General features: G+C 35.5%; 2 long non-coding RNA genes across 2 annotated transcripts in view; one reads left to right on the top strand and one right to left on the bottom strand.

The window, feature by feature from the left end:
• The window catches only part of LOC139827007 (uncharacterized), a 114,857-nt gene that overhangs the window by 34,814 nt on the left and 59,335 nt on the right, over positions 1 to 20,708 (top strand). The gene's annotated exons all lie outside the window — the stretch shown is intronic.
• Positions 3,649 to 19,246, bottom strand: LOC139827006 (uncharacterized). The gene is made up of 3 exons (XR_011737182.1): positions 19,188 to 19,246; positions 14,600 to 14,706; positions 3,649 to 4,040 (listed from the first exon to the last, which is right to left on the bottom strand). It is a non-coding gene; the product is annotated as an uncharacterized lncRNA (long non-coding RNA).

The raw sequence follows: 20,708 nt of genomic DNA, 5'->3' as shown, positions 1-20,708 counted from the left end.
TTTTTTTTCTGTGACACTTTTCCGATCTTGGTCATTTTTGTCTTTAAACAAGCAAACTCAGGAGTCCTACAAACAGATTGTTTGCAAATTGTAGTGCAAATATCAATAGATTTATTTATTTATTTATTTATTTTTTTTTTTTGTATGTGTGTGTTTTTTACCTATTGGTTACACATCATAATCACCTGTCTCAGTAGTCAGAAAGTCTTGCTGGGCTTACAGTTTTTCTTAGATCAAACCTTACCTTGCACCATGCTGTGCAAACAGCTTTCAATTGAAATCTGAAAAGCTGCTAAATGTATTGGGCTAAAGTGTACACAGAGATGTGCCCTAACAAGCTTCCCACTTAACAGATTCTTCCTCGTCTCCTTCATCATCAATACACATCCCTTTCCTTCAAAGTTCCACAAATTAAAAAAATCTCCTTTCAAACCTCCATAAAAATATACTTACTCTTACAACTGAAAGAGTAGCTGAAAACAAAGTATGTAGAGGAGGCAGACTAGGCTAACTGAAGAACTAAAAGATATCTACTTTCATTCAGCTTCCAAATGTCTAATTTATTATTCCAAAGTAATTTGGAAATGAAAAATGCAAGAATTCTGAAAGATAACTAAAACTAGTTAATGATAGAGGTCTTCTTCACTTTTTAATACATTAACTTGATATTTACTTTCTTCTTTTTCAATTGTGTGATACTTCTTGAAAGAATTAGGTAAGAAATAATTATGAAGCTATTTTAAACTTTGTTTGTTTGGTTTTTTTCTATGATAAGGCCATTGAATTATGCTAAAAGTGATTTATGGGGAGATGGTAACAAAAATAAATTTTTCCCCTGTATTTTGGTCCAATGCTTTCCTTTTGGATAAGGGAGAGATAATTCATTTTAAGTTGTATGCTAATGAATCAAATTCTATAGCATTTAAAAGTAGTCTTTTTATTTTTTGTTTTATAATGTAGTTATTAAAATTAGAGGAAACTTTCTGAGTAAATGCAGTTATACTACTGAATTACATAATTGAGGTTCTGAATAATCCCTTCAATAACTGCTATGGCTTTCATTATTTGGCAAATTTGGGAAAAATATCGAGAGCAAAATCATAGCCTCTACGCTAGACTTCAGTGATTGTATTGAGGTTTTACTGGGATCAGCTATCCAGAATCTGAAAAAGTTGTAGAATACTGTCTAGGGAAAACTAAATCTAAGAATATTTCTTCAAGGTTGCAAACATAGGAAACAGAGTGTACTATGTGCATGTGAGAGTATACACACAGACTTGCACTAGTGTGGGACTAATGATATTTAATAAGAATGTGTAATGATGTGGTATATGCTCTTTACAACATCTTAAATGGTGTTTTCAAGATAAAAAAAAAAAAAAAAAAGGACTCTTGTCATTGTTTGTTGGTTTTTTTTTAATTATTTTTGCATAGGGGCAATGTGCTAACTCCGTGCTGTGCTTGAGGCTGGCAGACAAATACATAAGTATTCTTTTCTTACAGTGACTGTGATAACAGTTTGTTTGGTTGGGTTTCTCAGAAACTGGTGGATATTTGGGTGTTTCCAGCATCAACCTTTAACCAAACATTCTTCTAGGGGAAAAAAAAAAGCTTTTCTAGCTGCCATGGAAGAAACTTCTATCCCCTCTTCCATACCTTTTACCAGAGAAGAATTTTGTTTCTATCACTTAACTTTTGAAATACTTCATAAAGTGTCATAGCTTAGACTGTCTTCTTGAAAGCTGTGCTGACTCTGTTAGCACCTGAAGTCCTAACTTGCTGTTCCTATGTAGCTGTGGATGCATTATTGGCAAAGGCTGACTCATAGATGCTGAGCATGGGACACAGATGGTGAGTACCTGAATGTCCTTACACAGCAAACAAATATAAGAGGAGAAAATGTTATTTTCTTCTCAGTAGGCACATGGGTGAATATAACCTGATGGCTTGTATCAGGGTTTCTGGACTTGAGCAAGTAGCAATGGAGCTCAATGATAAAGAACATAAATCTGTGAACTGCTATAGGGTTCCCTGGCCAACAAAAATATACTGCGGAAAGGAAATACTTGAAGAAAAACAGCAGATTTCATATGCTGAGGAGCATTATAGACTCTGTAATTGCTAAAATGTTTGCTGCCTGCAAATATAGAGCACTCACATGAGGCTTTTGATCAACACTGGTTGTCTTCATCCACTCCCTTGGGACTGCCGTTCTCTTTGGGTCTCATCCACTTGCCAGGGGTTCTGAATCAGCCCAAATTTGCACCACAAGATGAAGTGGAAAAAAAAAAAAAAAGTTTTAAATGTCCTAACAAGACTTGTTTGGGCTCACCAAAGAAAATGGGGAGCATTTCTAACCACTATTTATTTTTATCCATCCTAATTTATCTTTTTGCCCCTGTGTCTTCATATTTTTGCACGTCTGCTTTGAAAGGAGAAAACGGAACTTGCCAAAATAGTTAATAGTCAGTCTGAAATTGAGAAACCTGAGATTTATTGGCAGCAGGGAGATGTTATGAGTTAAGTAGTTGAAATAAAGCTATATGTAAGGAAGCTAAAATAAGGGAATAAAGCATTGGATGAATGGTAATAAAAGGACCAAAGATACCAAATTTGAACAAGAGAAGCAGAAGTCAAGCAGTCAGCATGTAACAGATGGAAAGAATTAGTTTAATATCATGGCAAGAAGGAAGCTATAAAATTTTGTGAAAAGAAATGGAAGTAAGCTACCATGCTGAACTAGACTTAAAATGACTGAAAGAGGGGACCTTGATGTAGATTTGATGGGGGTATCCTGTGGGGCAGAAACAGGGAGAAGAGCTAGATGCAGCAATTTTAGAAGATAGAAATGCAGGAGAAGACTGTGCTTCCCTGATTAAATCATCATTGAGAGCTAAAGCGTATGTGGCAATCCTGTAATCTTAATAAGCACCTTGCTGCCTTAAGATTAATGCTTTGGTTATCTTTTTACTTTTTATTTTGAGAGAAATTGGAGGAAATATCAAGCACATAATTGCAAGTGCTCATTCACAATTTCTGGATACAATCTCAGTGGTTTCAGTCATTAAAGCTTCCTTCCTACAGCTTCAACTGTCGTTTGAACTATATGTGCATTCCAGTTTCCTTTGTGATTAGTTCAGTAAAAGATTTTTTTTTTTCCTGGGGTTTGAGTTTGAGGGTGTGTCTGTTGCTTGGATGAGGCGTTTGTTTTGTTTTTTTTTTTCCTTGATGACTAGTTTGGAACAGTTTGTCAGAAGTAAGAAGTGTTCTATTGCTTTTCCTACAAGGCTGTATTTGTATATACACACATACACATATAGATACAATGATGTCCCTTAACTAAATGAATATATCTTTTTGCCTATGTCAAGATGTGTTTTAAAGACTTCCACAGTGAGGTTTTCAGTTCTGTGGAAAGGACAGCTGCTCATGTTCTGTATGCATTGCTTTCATGGCATTATTAACCTTGCTTCCTGCCGTTTACAAACTTTTAGATAATCTTTGAAAAGCTGGAAAATGTACAGTAAATGACAGCTTTCTAATAGTGTGTGAGCCCATGCAGACAGGTCACAAGAAGAGCCAGAGGCCACAAATGCAATTGCAAAGAGTGAATTTATTTTAGTTACCTTGATACCAGGGGATCTCCAAAACAGCACCTAAGCTCCTGGGCAGAGGTGACACAAACGGAGGTGTAGACACTGCAGAATTCAGCCCTGGTAGGAGATCACTAGGTCTGCTGTGTTCACCTGTATTTCAAGGCTTCAAGCAGGTGCAGCCTTCCACTTTCTCACAACAAAGCGGAAATCTCAGGCATAATGGTAAGATGCTTGAAAGTTTCTCACAGGCCCATGTTATCTAACACAGAGGTTCTACTTGTCAAGCACACAAGGTCAGTAAGACAATTAGTATGATGTATGTGCTTTTTCTACACCCCAGCTGCAAGTCACTTGAGCGTGTTTACATTTAACTCTCCATTCTTCCGTTATATTCCCATACAGATAGCGACCAGGCATCCCAATGTTATATATCTTACTGAAGACCTAGAAAGACACAGAAAGGGAAGTGTAAGGCAACGACCTGTGTATCATAGCATGTGTAATAAAGACACTTTGATTTAATATTTTATTTTTCCATATACACTCAGGGTAGGGTTTTAGAAAGTACTTCAGAATGTAAGAGCATAGGCTGAACTTCGTGCATTTCTAGCTCTGAACACAAGGTCTTCTTGAATACATGGCCCCATAATCAGACCTGTGTTCCTTTTCTGAGACCTTTGAAGTTTTGGGGGAGTTTTAATTCCAAATTCAAATTTTAAAACAATCAGGAATTTCCAGAAGAATTCTACTGCGAAATTCCACATATTTAAAAAATCTGACCTTTACTCTTTTATGTTTCTCTGTATAACTACAAGTAAAATTCAGCTTTTTGAAAAAGGGGTAAAAAAAAAGCTTGCTGCTATGTGTTTACCAAGGAATAGAGATCATACATAGATTTTTCTATATAAAATAAGATATGCTTGAATTAGTCAGATCCAACCTTGCTGCAAGTACCTTAAAGTAAAATCAAGAGTTCAAAGGAAAGACTTGAGTGGAGTTTTCATCATACTTATAAATACACAATCCTTCTTCTTGGCCCTCTAATATCAGTAATTTAGAGTTACATTTAACATCTGCTCTCAAACAGGACTTCTTTTTGCATCAGCAATTATTCATCCAGAAATTACACAGAGTTTTTCACCTTCAGTTAGTTGTAGGAACACTTATGTCAGAAGGGGTCTATGGAAACACCTAAATGGAATGTGCACTAGGTCTTCATGTATACTGATATTAAAATTCAAAATATATATAAATTTGTTCTAATAAAAAATATGTCTCATGAAGAATGTCACAAGCAATATGAGGTGTGATTCAGTCTCTGCCATTCTCCTGTCCTCTAAATTGTGTGCCTCCAAAAAAACTCTAATCCAGAAAAGAAAGCTTCAAAGCAGAAATAATCAGTGACATTATCACTAAAGTGGCAGCTGTAGATTGCTATCTCCTGGAAGACATACAGAACAAAGGGCCAAAAAAAGGTGATATTAGGGAAATTTAGTTGACTGCAGAGAATGAGCCCTGTGTATGGATGAAATCATTACTGTAATCATGTTTGAGAGAAGCAGTTTATAGTCTTATATATTATTTTTATGGATACACAAGCAGAGATTGCCACATGAGTATTTCATTTAAAAGGATCATTACTATTAATACTTCTAAGCTTATTGTACCAAAAGTGGGTAACACTGTAGTGTAAAGCAAAGATTTAGCTGTCATACTTTTGGTCTCCATGATAATACATTCCTCTTTCAGTGTCTCTTATGACTGATCCTTGTTCCTTCCCTCTTTAATCTTAGTAGTTTTTACCTTTGGGGTAAACAAGTCAAGTGCTTCTTGTTACAGATGTCTTTGAGATGTTTCTTGGTAAATGTTTTACTGTCTCCACTGAATGATACTGTACTGCTTGATACCCATGTGGTCAAAACCCTAGCTGGATAAATAGTATCAGTGAGTATTTGGAGACAGGTTGTGTGAATAGATCTACGGAATTTCCGCTTTGCCTAGATTAAAGAGGAAGCTGCTGATATACTGATTTTTAAACCCTGAATAATTATGTGATTTAGGTCTCCTTTCCAAGCCAAACTTGTTGGAATAAAACCATTCAGTAGTTTTGCCTTTTTTTTTTTTTTTTTCTCCTCACATAGAATCATTTTGGTAGGCAGATATCCTCAAGATCACAGCATCCAACAGTTAACCTGACACTGGCACTAAACCATGTCCCTAAGAATGTCATCTTTGCATCTTTTAAACACCTCCAGGGATGGTCACTCCAGCCACTCTTCCCCAAGCCTGTAGTGTTGCATGGGGTTGTTGTGACCCAAGTGCAGGACCCACCACTTGGCCTTGTTGAACCTTATACAATTGGCCTCAGCTCAATGATTCAGCTGGTCCAGGTCCCTCTGTATGGCATTCCTACCATTCAGTAGATCAACATTCCCACGCAACTTGGTGTTGCCTGCAAACTTTCTGAGAGTAAGTTACTGAGAGTAAGTTTACTTTTCTGGGTATTGTAAATGGCTTTTCTTGATGGCTTAACCAGCAAGTACCAAGAAAAAATGCTTATTATTTTCACACTAATTGCAATATGGGAGAAAAATTTGTAGACTGAGTGAAATTTTAGATAGCTAGTGTTGCTTTAAAACCTGACTAGAACTTGCAGTGACTTAGAGTACTAGTGACTTCCAGCACTGAATTTGGTAAGTCAGAGTGGTGAAGTCTGTCTTCAAAGTTTGCAATGAGTCTGTCTGTACTCAGTGTCACTGTTTTTATTATTTCCAGTACTTGAGAATTGTTGTTTCTGCAGAATTCTCAGTCTAGCCTCCATACCCAACTTCTAAACATAACTAACATAACTGATTTTTATTTGTCTAATATTAACAAGTTTAATTAAAAGTTACCTACATTTCCCTAATTATAACTGTAGAGGAAGAGAGTTTTCAGAAGTCCCTATATGTGTTAGTCTAACACATATATCTTTGAGAAAAAACAAAACCCTGTATTAGTGTTAAGACTAACATGTATGACTAGCAAAAAAAAAAAAAAAAAAAAAAAAAATTTCTCAGTACATAAGACTTTCTCAGGTAATGAAGTTTCTTTTTTACCCAAATCAGAGCTCCCACATTGGAAAGCTCACCTGTTTTTTTTTCCATATGTGTCAGTTGGCCTCATTAAAAATGTTGTCTTGCTTGTAGATCTGAAGGTCTACATGTGTAACTGTTTCACTTCTGAACTATCTTCTTGTCTGCCAGACACTGAGATTAACTACCTGCTCTTTTGCTGTGCAGATCTCTTGGGCAGTCATGTTAAATAAATGAGAGAAACTCAAATAGATTTGCCAGAGCAATAAATTAATTAGGATTAGTGTTCATTCTTGTTAAAGCAAACATAGACAGGTACCTTCCCCTGAAGAAAGTGGCCTGTTCCTTCTGGGAAAACCACGAGACACTCATCCGCTTTTGGTATTTGGTTTCAGAAGCACCTGTTAAGCATGTTTGTGTCTGAAAATATTCGTTCATATTGGCTGCACAAATAATTTTCATTGTATGTATAGCAGTGGGTGTTTGTTTTGTTTTGTTTTGTTTTGTTTTGTTTTGTTTTGTTTTGTTTTGTTTTGTTTTGTTTTGTTTTTTAATGGCTATTGCTGTATTTTTAGCCTGATACTTCCTGGTTCACTGGAAAGTGTCTATGATGAAAATGGGAACACAGAATATGAGTGGTTTTACTGGGTCCAGCCAAAGATTGATCTGCTCTGTCTCTCCAGCCCTGCTGTTCCCAGCTCACAGAGTATTTCTTGATCTGGATGTTTCTCTGTATTTATAATCACAGTGGATTTCTCAGGAACTTGTCCAGTGTCTCCTTGAATGCATATAAATTTACCAAACTCATTGTATCTGCAGTGAGTTCTAGAGCTTAAGTGCACTCTGACATGAGGTACCTCTTCTATTTACTTTTATCTTGAATCTGCAACTACTAATTTCAGTTGAGGCCTCCTAGGTCTAGAAAGTAAGTCCTTGTGAGTCACTTTAACCACATCTGTCTCTAGTGTGTCTATTTGTACACATCAGCCATGTGCATTTAAAGCAAATCACTCCTTTGTTGTCAGTTCTTCTGATGTCATTAAAGTGCAGCAGATTATGAGCTCCAGGCATGCACCTAATGCAGCTCTAAGTACTGATAGGTGCTCAGGCAATGGGACCAGCAAGAGGTAGTTTGAAATAAGACTTCCTAAAACTTGTTTACTATGAGTGACAGCATCAACTGTTTCACTCCATAAACCTGCTAGTAAAAAAGTATTTTCTGTCTATCAGTGCATCTAGACATACATTCATTTAGATCAAGAAAATTTCTTAGCTCTCAATGTCTGCTGCTACATCCTTCAGAACCTGAAATAACTCACTAAAAGCAGTATCTTACTGATACCCAGTAAATGTTCTCTAACATGACTTAGCTTAGGTACTGAAAATACATAGAAAAACTAAGACTTAAAAGCATAGGACCTTTTCCACAATGTTTCATCATCTTGCTAGGTATCTATAAAGCGACATCTCTGAGAGTGCAATTTAGCTTCAAAGTGAATTCATCTGTTGTATGCTTTCCATGTTCTTATTTTCTTAGTTGATATGGCTAGATGTAGTTCTTCCAGAAATATCAAATCCACCTTGTTAGATCCTCATGGCTATGATCATCTAAATTGTCAATTGACATAAACAAGAGTAGCTGAGACCTATTTCCAAATTCTAAAAGATCATGCTTTTAATACATATTTCCATGTTTCCATGGTGAGTACTGAGAAGCTGTAGAACACAGGTGTGCTCACCTATACTATTCTTGAAAAGTAAATAAGTTTTGGTTTAAAGGATTATTTTAATTTAGACTTTTTAATGTTGATACTTCATATTTTATTGGTGTAATTGAATCAGGATATCTTCCTAGGGCTGTGTAAATAATTTACTACCTTGACTGAGTTGATGAACCGAGGGAAAAAACCCTAAAAAAAAATCCCTCAAAACTGGTCCAAAATTTTTTTCCAAGAAAAAACAGGAAACGTGTATGTGATTTGAACCCTTCTCTCTCTCTCTGTCTTATGAACAACTTTTTTTGTTGTATATATTGTAGAAAATGTCAATGCATGCAAATAAATATTCAACAGATTACTATTATGCCTGGAAAGTTAAGGGACTCCATTCCCTCCTGTGTTCTGTTCAATGCTTATTTGTTCTGTAAGTGAGTGCCAACTGTTCTGGTTTGGACAAGAATGTTTTTGTTTGTTTTTTTTTTTTTTTTTCTTTTAGGGTATTCATATATCTGTTTGAATCGATAATGTCTATTGAATTTTTCATATCTAGAAAGTGTTACAAAACCATTTCTAGGTTGCCCAAAAAGCAAACTGAGTAAGTTGAAGAATCACAACCATGAAGTTAAAAGCATCTGTATTAAACCAGTTTAAAACAATGGAGCCATAGATCAATATTTAGAGCAACTGCAGCACCTATACTCCTCTCTGATAATCCTCAGTCATTGAAAGGACTGCTTCTCTGAATTTTGCCGAAATAAAATTGGCTGGAAGGAACTGAGCCTGATACTGGTCTTGTATTTTACTAGCAGAATAAATAGGGCTCTGGAGCCATCGAGCAGCAGACATCAAAACGAGACAAATATTAAAGAGGAAAATTAAACATGTACAAAGATAGGGGAAAAAAGGAAACGCAGCATTTAAAGCTGAGCAGAACACACACTTAAAGGATGGCTAAAGGTTACAAGGTTATTGTCCGCTGCAGTATGTAATAATTGCCAGTCTCTTTAAACTGTGCTTGATCTTTGCATACCATAGGATTTTGAGGAGTTTGGGCTATTTTTTAACTGTTTGTCACTTGTTCCCTTTCTCACAACAGGACAGTCCTTTGGTAGCCAGAAGGAGAAATTTGTGCTACCATTGTTATTGTGTTGTTTGGCTTCTCACTCCTGAGGCCATATTGCTGAGCTAGCAGGATCCTTTATCATCAAGGTCTGATGCTGAATGTATTTCTGAACAATATGTTAGGAACAAATTCATACTTGTATTTCCTATGATCTGAAAAATGATAGTTAGGAATATTAGCTTTAAGGATATGGTGTCTCTCCCAGTGCACAGAGACTGCAATAGCAGTAAAGGAACTTGAATTCAAAACTGAATTCTAGTAATTTTAATCTGATATTCTAATTATTACAGTTCATACAGTTTATATAGGTTTCATTTTATTAACATGTTCAACAGAACGGCTTTCATATTATATGTTCCATGATATAGGATCTTAACATCAATGTGATGTCAAGGAAAATTAGCACAGTCATTTTGAATATTCTAGGTAATTATTAGGAGAAGTAGAGTATGACCTTGAACTTTACTTTACAAACAAGGGTTTGCTATAACTTTCTTCTTGATACAATTCTAAGGCCGTCTTTTGTGTGAGTGTTTTAGTTTGAGACATTATTATGTCAGTCTTTGGTACTATACGTAGCACTGAATTTTACTATTGATTGCTTGCTTACTAACTATGGAAAATAAGAAGTGGGCAACATGCCCAATTCTTCTTGAAAGATACTGTTAGAAGAATCATTCAATACAGTATTGAAACTGTGTTGTCCATGTGAAATTGCAGCTTTTAATTTATTTGTGAATTTAAGGATCATTCTCACAATTAGTACAGGTACAGTTTTATACCTGTGAAAAACAGATACCTCTGTTTCTTAAAACAAAACAAAAAATCCCCAAATACCATCCCGGTTTTGAAAGAGCTTTATGTGAATGTTGAATATTTGTACAGCCTGCTGTGACTCAGTGTAATTTTTATATTGTGTTTAGCAATACATTTGTTCCTGAAGAGGAAAGAAACATATTGTATTAGACTAAAAAGAATCTGTGAAGAATACAGGCAGCAGATTCAAGAAAAGGAAGAAGGCATGTTTTTTAAAACAATGCCAAATTATTGTGTCAGTTGGTGAATATGATTTGAAGTATGAATGAGATTTTTTTAAAAAAAATACTAAAATAGAAATGTCAGGATCTTCTATTTCTGGTTTCTTGGGTTAAATTAAAAAATACATCAAACTTTCAGAAAAAATTATTTCTGTATTCCTACAGTATGAGAAAACCAGTCCTGTATTACTCTGCAGTAATGTGCAGTATCCTTTGAAGTATCTGCCGAAGATACTGAAGTTCTAACATACCTCCTCTCCGCACAATGTTATAGTTGTTTTTTCTCTTCCCTTTTGAGAGTTTCATAGTGCCTGGAATAGTTCCACTTCCTCTATTAGATCATCCATTCGATTTTTTTCACCCGCAATAGATACTGTCAGTGGAGCTAATTCATTTGAGGATGTGAAAGTGCAATGCATGTCAAAATACACGTTACCCAAAATAAACAAATAATGACCAGTAAATAGTTCCAAATGCATCTTCATTTGGTGCCAATAATGCTTAAACTGCACTGCTGCACTGGAGCGTTGTCAGTTTTGACTAAGCCTTTTTTTTTTTTTTTTAATTTTATAGAAAACAACACTTTTCATATTTCACTTTAAAATGAGAATTTCCTAGTACTGTGTATCTAGATGAATATTATATGAAAAGAATCAAAGAATTAAAACCTTAACATCTTCTGAAGATTGCTGCTGTATAATTTACTTTACTATTTGAAGGTCTTAAAGTTGAGTTAATCTGTGTAGACATATGAAGAAACCCTCTTTAACATGTGCAAATTCCCATTGACTTACTTCTGTTGTGCTTGGGAAAGAAGTAAAGTTCTTTTTTTCAAAATTGATTACTATGCTAAACTGAAAATTCTGAAGGATACAGGAAGCAATGGATTTGCATATTTGACCTCCAAAATACATAAAACTTTGTTTTCTATTGTTACTTTCAGGTAGGCCAGCTTTATTTTTACTGAACTTCTCTGGTAAAATAAATTATAATACATCCACTAAACCAGACTTCTATTTTCAAGTATTGGCAAAATTATAAACAGCATAAAACTAGGGTAGTAAGGGCTAGCTAAACTTTAGTTGTAGCCATACTTTTTAGACCTTTTTTTTTATATTTACATTAGCTTACTGCTAGATATAGAGAGATAGACAATATGAAACCAAAATTGCTTATTCTGATGGTAGCATTACAAAAACACTTTAATTTTTACTGAGAAATGAGCCAGATTAAAACAGGATTTTGGAGAGAGAATGTCTGATACATATTTCTGGAACAAATCATAATTAAAAAATCATTACTGAGGAATCAGTGTTATCAAATGCATAGCAGCAAATATCCCTTCACATCTTCTAGCATAACTGAAAAAACTGAGGCACACAACCAAAATGCAGTTAACAATTATCTCTGTTAACATAGGAGAGACATTATCTTTTAGCTCATTATTCTTTCTATATTAAATACTAGAAGGAGGTAGTTTGAAAGCAGATTGTGTGGTATTATAACAACTAATCTTACCAGTTAAAGACACATTAATTACCTGAGTGCCCTGCTCTTTCTCTGACAAGGAGAACTTTATTATAGACAGAAGAAATGTACGTAATAAGGTGAGTTTAGGCAATACCTGGCAGTTCTTTAAGGTACATAAGTATTTTGGTTGAATTTGGCTGGTGATTTGTGCATGAAAGTAATATTTCCTCAAGACATTAAAAACTGCCAGCTACTATAATGATTAAACAGGTGGCTACAGGTAGCAAAATGGCAAAGTTTGAAGATGATTTGTCAGAAGAAAGGTTAGCTTGGCAGAAATTTGTATTCCTATTTAAGAATTCTGCATCTGCAGGGTTGCCAAAATCCTTGCATTGCAGTAGTTGCTTCATTAGGACACAGAAGGCTTGTAATAATCACCTTGACTGACTAAATTAGATCAGTGAATCCTTCAGAGATTGAGGTGATATAGGTACCTCATAGGTCTCAATACATCTCCTAGTGCATTTTATACTGGGCACTGTAGGAGGTGAGGAGTAATCACAAATGATGACCTTTATGTTTAGGTTCTGTAGATGTGGTGCATTTGTTTGTTTTATTTTCTTCTAGTATATAAATATTGTACAAACTGGCAGAAATGTTGCTTTATAAACTAAAACATAATACGATCTGGGCAGCTTTACAAACTTTAACTGATACAAATGAAGTCCTGATACTGATTCTCTTTGGTTTCTAATTGGGGTGATAATTACTTTAAATGGAACCTTGTTCTACCAGCAGTGCTGCATAATTAATTTCAATTGTGGCTGAAATCTTCTCCTTGATATGGCTTCTTGATGAGTAACTTCTATTTTTAGGCTTAAAAAAAAACAAATCAAACCAAACCAAACCAAACCAAACCAAACCAAACCAAACCAAACCAAACCAAACCAAACCAAACCAAACCAAACCAATAAAGAGTAAGGTATTAGGCATCCAACCATCTGACAGACTTTTGCCCATTACTAGTGAAACATTATTCTGTTACTAGTGAAATCTCCTTATATTGGAAACTTATCTACTAAACTTTGTATCCTAAGTTATCTTCAACTAGAAAGAAGACTTTCAAAACTGATGTTTGAACTTCTGCTTCCACTTCAACTAGTGATAAAAATTAAAGTGATAAAAACAATTCGATTTTTAGTGATAAGGAAACTGAGTTTAAAGGAGGAAACAGACCATTGCTGGCTTCTCAGTCATCTGTTTTCTGTTTCTTACTACAGTGGTGAAGATGTTATAAAAAATATTTTTTTTCCATACTTAAATTGTTATAAGAAACTCTATAACTAGAGTAATTCAAAACTAATTTTTTAAAATGTTATTGTTTCTAGCAGAGACAAGTCCTTTTTTCATTTTAGCTTATTCCTTTTATTATGATTAATTTGAGAACATATTCTGGTTGAAAATGGAAATTTTGAGAATTATACATGTTCAGAAGTTTCTGCCATTCATCTGAAAATAGAGGAAACTTTTTTAACAAGGTATTTCTTCTATTCAGTGTTTCTTAGGTGTACAAAAACTAGAAATACACCGAATTGGAGTTGTGTGACAATGAGCTTTATAACAAGGTCTCTTGTTGGGTCTTTGAGCCACTGGGGACATAATTCTTCTTAGCAGCTCTTATTTGTTGCTGTCTAAATTATTGTCTAGACATTCATTACTTTAAGTTTTGTTTTTCATTCCTGCAAACTACTAGCACCAGGATTCCAGGCTTGCTTATCTGGATGATCCATGTATTCCACTGTTAGATTCTCAGTGTATGGCTTATTTGGACTGTTGATAAACCGCCTCTTTTTCTTGGTGATAAATACTTAGTAACTTATCTTGTCCTCTTCAGAACTTTAAAAGCAAATAATTGTCCTTTATGCTGATTTTAGTTTCCCCAAGACAATCTCATTTGGCATCTACGTAGGTAAGGAGGGAAGAAAAGATGGTAATGGAGTGCCAAAGTAGAGGAAGATTCCATCAAAATTGTCCTTTTTAAATGGCATACTGGAACAATTTAGGAATATATTGGCACTGAATTTAATTTGAATAGAAGTGAAAGTGAAAAAACTTCAAAGCTCTCAGAAGAACAAATGTGGGCCTTAGAAAGAACAGGAAAAAATGCTACTAAAAAAAGAAAAACCTAGTATAACAATGTTCAAGCCTCTCAATTCTAGAGGAGTCTGTGTTAAATCATGTTACGCTATTGCCATCCCAGTGATACATGTGAGTTGTATTTGGACACAAATAGCAGTGACATATCCCTTATGTACTGTGCAGCCCTTCGGCTAGTCACTGTCGTACTTCAGCAGCAGCACAGCATGAATATTGTGTTTGTTACAGGTTGTATCAGTAACATCAAGGGGGCTGGAATTGCATAGTCTGCTAGCCTACTACACTGATGTTCATCTCAGATGCTCCACTGAAACTTGAGGGAAAAGGGAATTGTGATTTTTGTTAGTATTTCCTTACTATTTCTGCTACTGAGTTACTGACCATGTGTTGTTTTCCACTCCACTTACTTACATGGGGTACCTACCTTTGAGTGCCTACCTCCCACTGCAGCTGCTACAGAGCTTGCAGAACTCTCTGGAGCATGGTCCACATTTGTTCAGTGTGAATCTTTTCATCATATCAAGAATTTCTCTGTGGAAAAGAGGACAAAATAAACCTCAAGTCAGCTTCAATGACATTTTAAAAAACAAGCATCACAGTCAGGTTTCTGTATTATATTAAATATACATATATGTCAAAATGAAAAGTATGTGAAGAACACTTTTTGATCATCTGTTATCCACCCTTTTCTTTAAAATTCACTCCATGGGGAATGTTGGAGAATGGCTGTTTTGTTGTTTTGCTTTTGAAACAGACTGTTTTCAATATTCATCTGTTCCTGTAGAACTAAAAAAAACGTTTCTTGATTATCACTGAACTATGACAATTTTAAGCCTTCTAGGTTATGCAAGCAAAACATTCTCCTTGCTAACTTGATCATTTTCATCAGTGGCTAAATGTAAATGAACTTTCTTTCTGATTGGATTTTCACTTTTTACAGAAAACTGATAAACAGAACATCAGGGGCTTGTTTCTAAGTTGCTTACCATGTATGCATTGAATTATAGGACAACTTAGATTGGAAGAGACCATGGGAAGTTTTTAGACCAAACGCTTGCTCAAAACAGAGACAGCTACAAGGTCAGACAAGGTGGTTCAGGACTTTTTCTGTCTGAGTCTTAAACCTCCAAGGACTGAGATTACACAGCTTCTCTGGGCAACTTGTGCCACTGCCTACCTGTCTTTATGGGGAAAAAAAATTCTCCTTATCTAGTTTGAACCTCTCTTGTTTCAGCATCTGCCCCCTGTGTCTCATTTTCCCACTGTGCACCACAGTAAGAGCATGGCTCAGTCTCCAAGTAAACCACCCCACAGGCATTAGGGAGCTGCTGTAAGGCCCCCTGTAGTGACCTCTTCCCTGACTGAACAAGCCCTGGTTGCTCAGCCTCCTATCATGGAACAAATCCCCCAGCACCAGCTGTCCTGGTGGCCCTCCCCTGATCTACCTTCAGTTTGATGTCTGTCTTGTACTAGGATGCCATGTCTAGACATGGTCTAAAGAGCACAAGTGTGAGGGAGATAATTGTTTCACTCAGCCTACCAGTTGTGCTCCTGTTCCTACAGTCCTGGATGCAGCTGGTTGCCTTTGCTGTCAGGGCAGGCTGCAAGCTCAACTTCCTACCTACAAAGAACCCAGTGTCCTTTTCTGCAGAGCTACTCCCCATTCTGGCAGTGTCCAACCTGTCACAAGTCTGAATCTTGAATAAATAATAATTTATTCATAATAAATTCCTGATTTGTTTTGTTTTGTTTTGTTTTGTTTTGTTTTGTTTTGTTTTGTTTTGTTTTGTTTTCCCTTCTAAATTACCTTTCAAAAACTTTTGAGGTTTTGCTGTGGCCACCCATGTAAGAAATACCAGAAGTGTTCCGTGCATGTCTGATCCATGTCTTCTGAGAACTTTTGAAGCAATGTGCATATTTAAAAGAAACCTACATTCCGTTTTTTAAAATTTCCATAATAAACAACCATTATTGTTGTTTAGTTGATGTCAATATATGAAAATGAATTCAAGTATCTTTATTAGTTTTGACTTCTAGCAAATTGTTTTTGTGATTTTCTCAGTCATGTCTATTAAAACCAACCCCTATTTCTGTGTAGAAACTTTGAAAAAAAAATAAAAAGGTACAGTAGGATAAAAAAAAATAATAATAATTCAGACAAGGCAGGAAGGGTGATGGTGACCAAAGATACAGAAATTGTGACTTACACTTGAAGCATGATCAAATACACAATGACTCTTGAGCTTGGAGAACTGAAAGGAAGCTTTTTTTTTTTTTAATTTTAAACGACACAGAGAAAGCAAAGAGGGTACAAATGTTTAGTGTCTTCAAATTAAAAATTTAGCTGGAATTAAATGCAACTGAACGGAAATGTTTCAAAGGGAACAGCTCTAGCTGCATTTTCCTGATTTTTAGGTTATTGTGAATTCATAGGGCACAAACTTGATCTCAGTGGTGCATACATTTGTGTCAGCAACTGGAATGCATACGGACTAAATGGTGTTATTAGTGTGAAATAAGATAACACTTTTTTCTTGTTTTGCTGGCTTACACTGTTCATGCTGTTACAAATTTTGACTGTATAAGATTTTTAGGTATGTATTGGTTGCCCGTGGCTGCAGGGGCCTCTGTGTGAGGAGTGGTCAGGGCTGCCCCATGCCAGACACAGCCGGCTCCAGTGGCTCCAACCCATCCAGCGCAAGGCACGTCTGAGCCCTGCAGCCACCACGGCAGCACCTCGGGGAGAGTCTGTGCAAGGGGTGAGGGGAAAAGTGTGAGGAACAGCCCTGCAACACCAAGGTGAGAGAAGGAGGAGGTGCTCCAGGTACCTAAGCGGGGATTCCCCTGCAGCCCTTGGAAAGGACCATGGTGGAGCAAGTGTCTCCTGAAAGACTGCAGCCCATGGGAAGAATACTGGTCTAGCCACAAATGTAAACCACAACACCACACAGGTTGCTATGAATAAAGCTAACTTCATACCTTTAGGCCAGCCAGATCTAGTACAATATATCTTTTAATATATATGACTTTTGGTTCAGGAAATTAGTACTACCTAGAAGAGGTCTGAACAAATCCATTAATGTAATAAAAACTAATAGATATACAAGCTAACCACTCTTGAGTTCCTTGAACTACTAGAAGGTGTCCCATCTTTTCAGCTACCCCAGAGGAGGGAAACTCTGATACATTTTCTACTAGCCACTCACATGTGGTGCAAGTCCTTAAAGAGCTTTGTAAGGAGGTTTATCAGTGTACACTATATCACACTATAATTACACTAAAACATCCTTGATTAGTCTGTATCAGTCTTTATATCATTTGAGAAGTGTTTTGACTAAACATCTCCCCCTTTCAAGTTATGTGCAAAAATGTTTAAAGAAGGAATAGAACAAATCCATGAAGTAACTTCTCTAGAAACATGACTCGATTAAGTAAGTTCCTCTTCCTAATTGTGTATGAAATTTGTATGTTGCCTGCTTTTGATCTACTTAACTCGTGAAAGAGTTTCAATAATTTATTGTGCTATTTAAGACATGAAGTGACAAGTTAAATGCCTTGAAGTCTAAATGCATTGTATCTATTTTCTGTAAACAAAAGAAAATCTTGTAATCTCATCAAAAACTATCACATTTTCCTTTCTTCAACCCTGTATTCCACTTATTCGTGCTGATTGGCATTAATTATAATATCACTCTTTAATTGTTTGTTTATTTCTTATATCTGTATTCCTCCTGTGTTGGATTTGTCTGTAGTTTATATCAGGCTGCCCAGTTTTCCAGTTATTTGGATCACCCTGTTTACCATTAAAATATTAACAAAAGAGTAACCTCCTTTTTGTTGTCTGAAATTCCATCTGAGTGCCAAGATATTCAGGTCCAGGGATGTGAAATTTCTTGACCTTAATTTTTCCCTAGTTAGTAATGGTAACTTTTTAATAAACTTTCATTTTTTTGTTGTTTTCTTTTGTTTTGTTTTACCCATGTGAGATAGAAAAAAAAAGTAAAATCTATGTTTTCTTCAAATGGTCCTACCATTTCCTTCTCGTAATGCATTGTGACATTCTTTTTGCTATTGATATCATTAAGCTCTCTTGATTTAAGAAAATCTCTTTATGGTATATACCTAATATCAGTTTTCCTCCTGATGTCTTCTATCTTTATTGAAACTTTTTTTTTTTTTAATTTATTTATTTATTTATTTACCACCCACTGTAGCCTTCTCTCATTCACAAGAATCTGAGGTGCCTAGAACTTCTTCATAGGGTTTTCTTGTCTATTCACAGACTATTTTCAGATATCTTTTGTGAAAATTGTTTTTCCAGTTTCATTCAGATTATAGTAACATTTACTTCAGAGGGAAAGTCCTGTCTCAAGCACAAAAATATCTTGCATTTATAGCAATAGATGTAATTGATTCATGAACTATTGCAGTGCTGCTTCTTAAACTGGGGGCTCAGTTACTTGTTTTCTGCCAAAAGTTGCCTTGTTATGTTAAATAGAAAATGAGACTGGAAGAAACTTCAGCAGAAATTTCTAAAACATGCTGATTTCTCTATTCAGAGAGATCCCAGAAGGGAAGAGGGAAAGCTCCACAATAAGGTAAAAGAAGCAAATCAGTATGTAGCCTCCTACAGAAGGAATAGAAAATGAGAAAGGCTAAAAAGAACAAAATCCTAAGAACCTACAAACAGTGTGATTGTCTCTATGACCTTTAAAATAGATTTCTGAAGCCTCACAAATAGGGAATTGAAATGTGACCTTGAATTTTAAGCAGAACTTACTTATGTTGAGGAAACATAATTATCACAATAAAACTTGTTTAATAATGTATTTGTTCCTTAAACTGCTTAAGATAAGCAATAAAACAAGCTAGTGTTATTATCATGTATTAGTTATAAGTATACTGTTATAGAGTTGATGTTCTGCCTCCTAATTCACTAGAGATGCTATGTTTGAGTGTCAGTGAAAACAGGAGAGAATTTCTTGTTAAAAAAATGCTAGAATATGCCTTACCGCTCTGTTCCTCTGAAGTTTTAGTGAAGTAGTGCTGATCTTGTAGTTCAATATTGTGAAAAACAGCTGCTTCTGACCTTAACATTTTTATTTTAAAAGATTAAGATTTAAGCTTTCAAAGCCATAAACTAATCCTTTTAAATAAAAGCCTAAAAGGTTAAGATGCAGATCTTCATTTATTGTAGACTGTCATCTCTCTAAAGAGGTCACCAGACAGATTAAGTCTTCAAAATGACAGGCAGTCATGCTTATTGTTTGTGACTGGAAATGACTTAATCCTTTTTATTTTGAAAATGTATAGACTTCCTTTCATTTTCCCTCCTTGTATACTCCATGCTCTTAGCAAGTGAGCATAGTTCTAAAATATCAGAGTACAAGGTGAATTTGAGAGATATTCTGAAAATTAAAAAGGCTGTTTTGAAAAGGCCATTCACTTATTGGCAGATGAATGTGCCCAAGAACGAGGATAAAGTACCTTTGTCGCTTTGCATCCTGACCGGTTGTGTGCAGTGCTTTCCCAGGATGGCTCAGATCCAGAGCAGGCAGCCTACCCTCTCTTTACAGTGCTTCTGTCTCTAGACAGAGAGAGAAATAAATTTGCCGCAGTGATTGTTTTCAGCTTCTGAAAAAAAGCCATTTAATGGACCCTTTCTGAAGGTCTTTTCCTTTTAATGCAACCCACCCTGTATGGGGTAAGGGAGCTAAGCAGTTTGTTGTTCATAATACAATGAAATACCAGGCAGATTCAGTTATCACTTGGAAATTGCAACCTACAAGAAGAACCTGCTACATTGACTTTTAAATTTTATATTTTTTTAAAAAACTTCTAATTAGTGACATAAATTTGTTGCAGACTTCACTACAGCTAAATCACTTTGCATCGACAGATAATTTGGTCAGCGTAATTGAAGATGCAACTCATGTACCATTGATGTATAGCACAACTTTCTCCATCATTCAGGTGTGCCTAGCATTACACATAAGTAACCATATGTTATTAGTTGTCTGTAGCTACTGTTCAAGCAACAGACATAACAATCAATTTAAGTCCCTTGATCTCAGGAAGACTTAAAAGTTTAGAAAAGTATTGACATTAAAATCAGGGGAAAAAAATAAAAATAAGGAAAAAATGTGAACTTCTGTAGGGATTTTGCAAGGTTTGTTGTTTGGTTTGGTTTGGTTTTGGGGGTTTTTTGGTTGGTAGTGTGTTTTTGGGTTTTTGTTTGTTTGTTTGTTTTCCTACTGTAATTGAAAATGATTTATTCTACGAATCTGTTGTGCTTTGACTAAGGTATGCTTGTGAATCTTGCTCCATAAAGTAAGGCAAGAATATTGGTTCAGAAATAACTCTTTCAGCTATGTGAATGTCCGTACCATAATCCTACACAAAGAGACAGATGTATGTTAACTACAGTTTTATAAGCATTTAATAATCATCTGAGTTCATATAAAAGTAGCCACTCAAGATTATTTGATTCCTCTAGGAACATACTAAGAAGTGAACTATTTGCAGTGCCATTC

This window comes from Patagioenas fasciata, chromosome 1 (assembly GCF_037038585.1).
Source record: "Patagioenas fasciata isolate bPatFas1 chromosome 1, bPatFas1.hap1, whole genome shotgun sequence".
In the NCBI taxonomy this organism is placed as follows: Eukaryota; Metazoa; Chordata; class Aves; order Columbiformes; family Columbidae; genus Patagioenas; species Patagioenas fasciata.
This window is presented reverse-complemented; position numbering and strand designations above follow the sequence as displayed.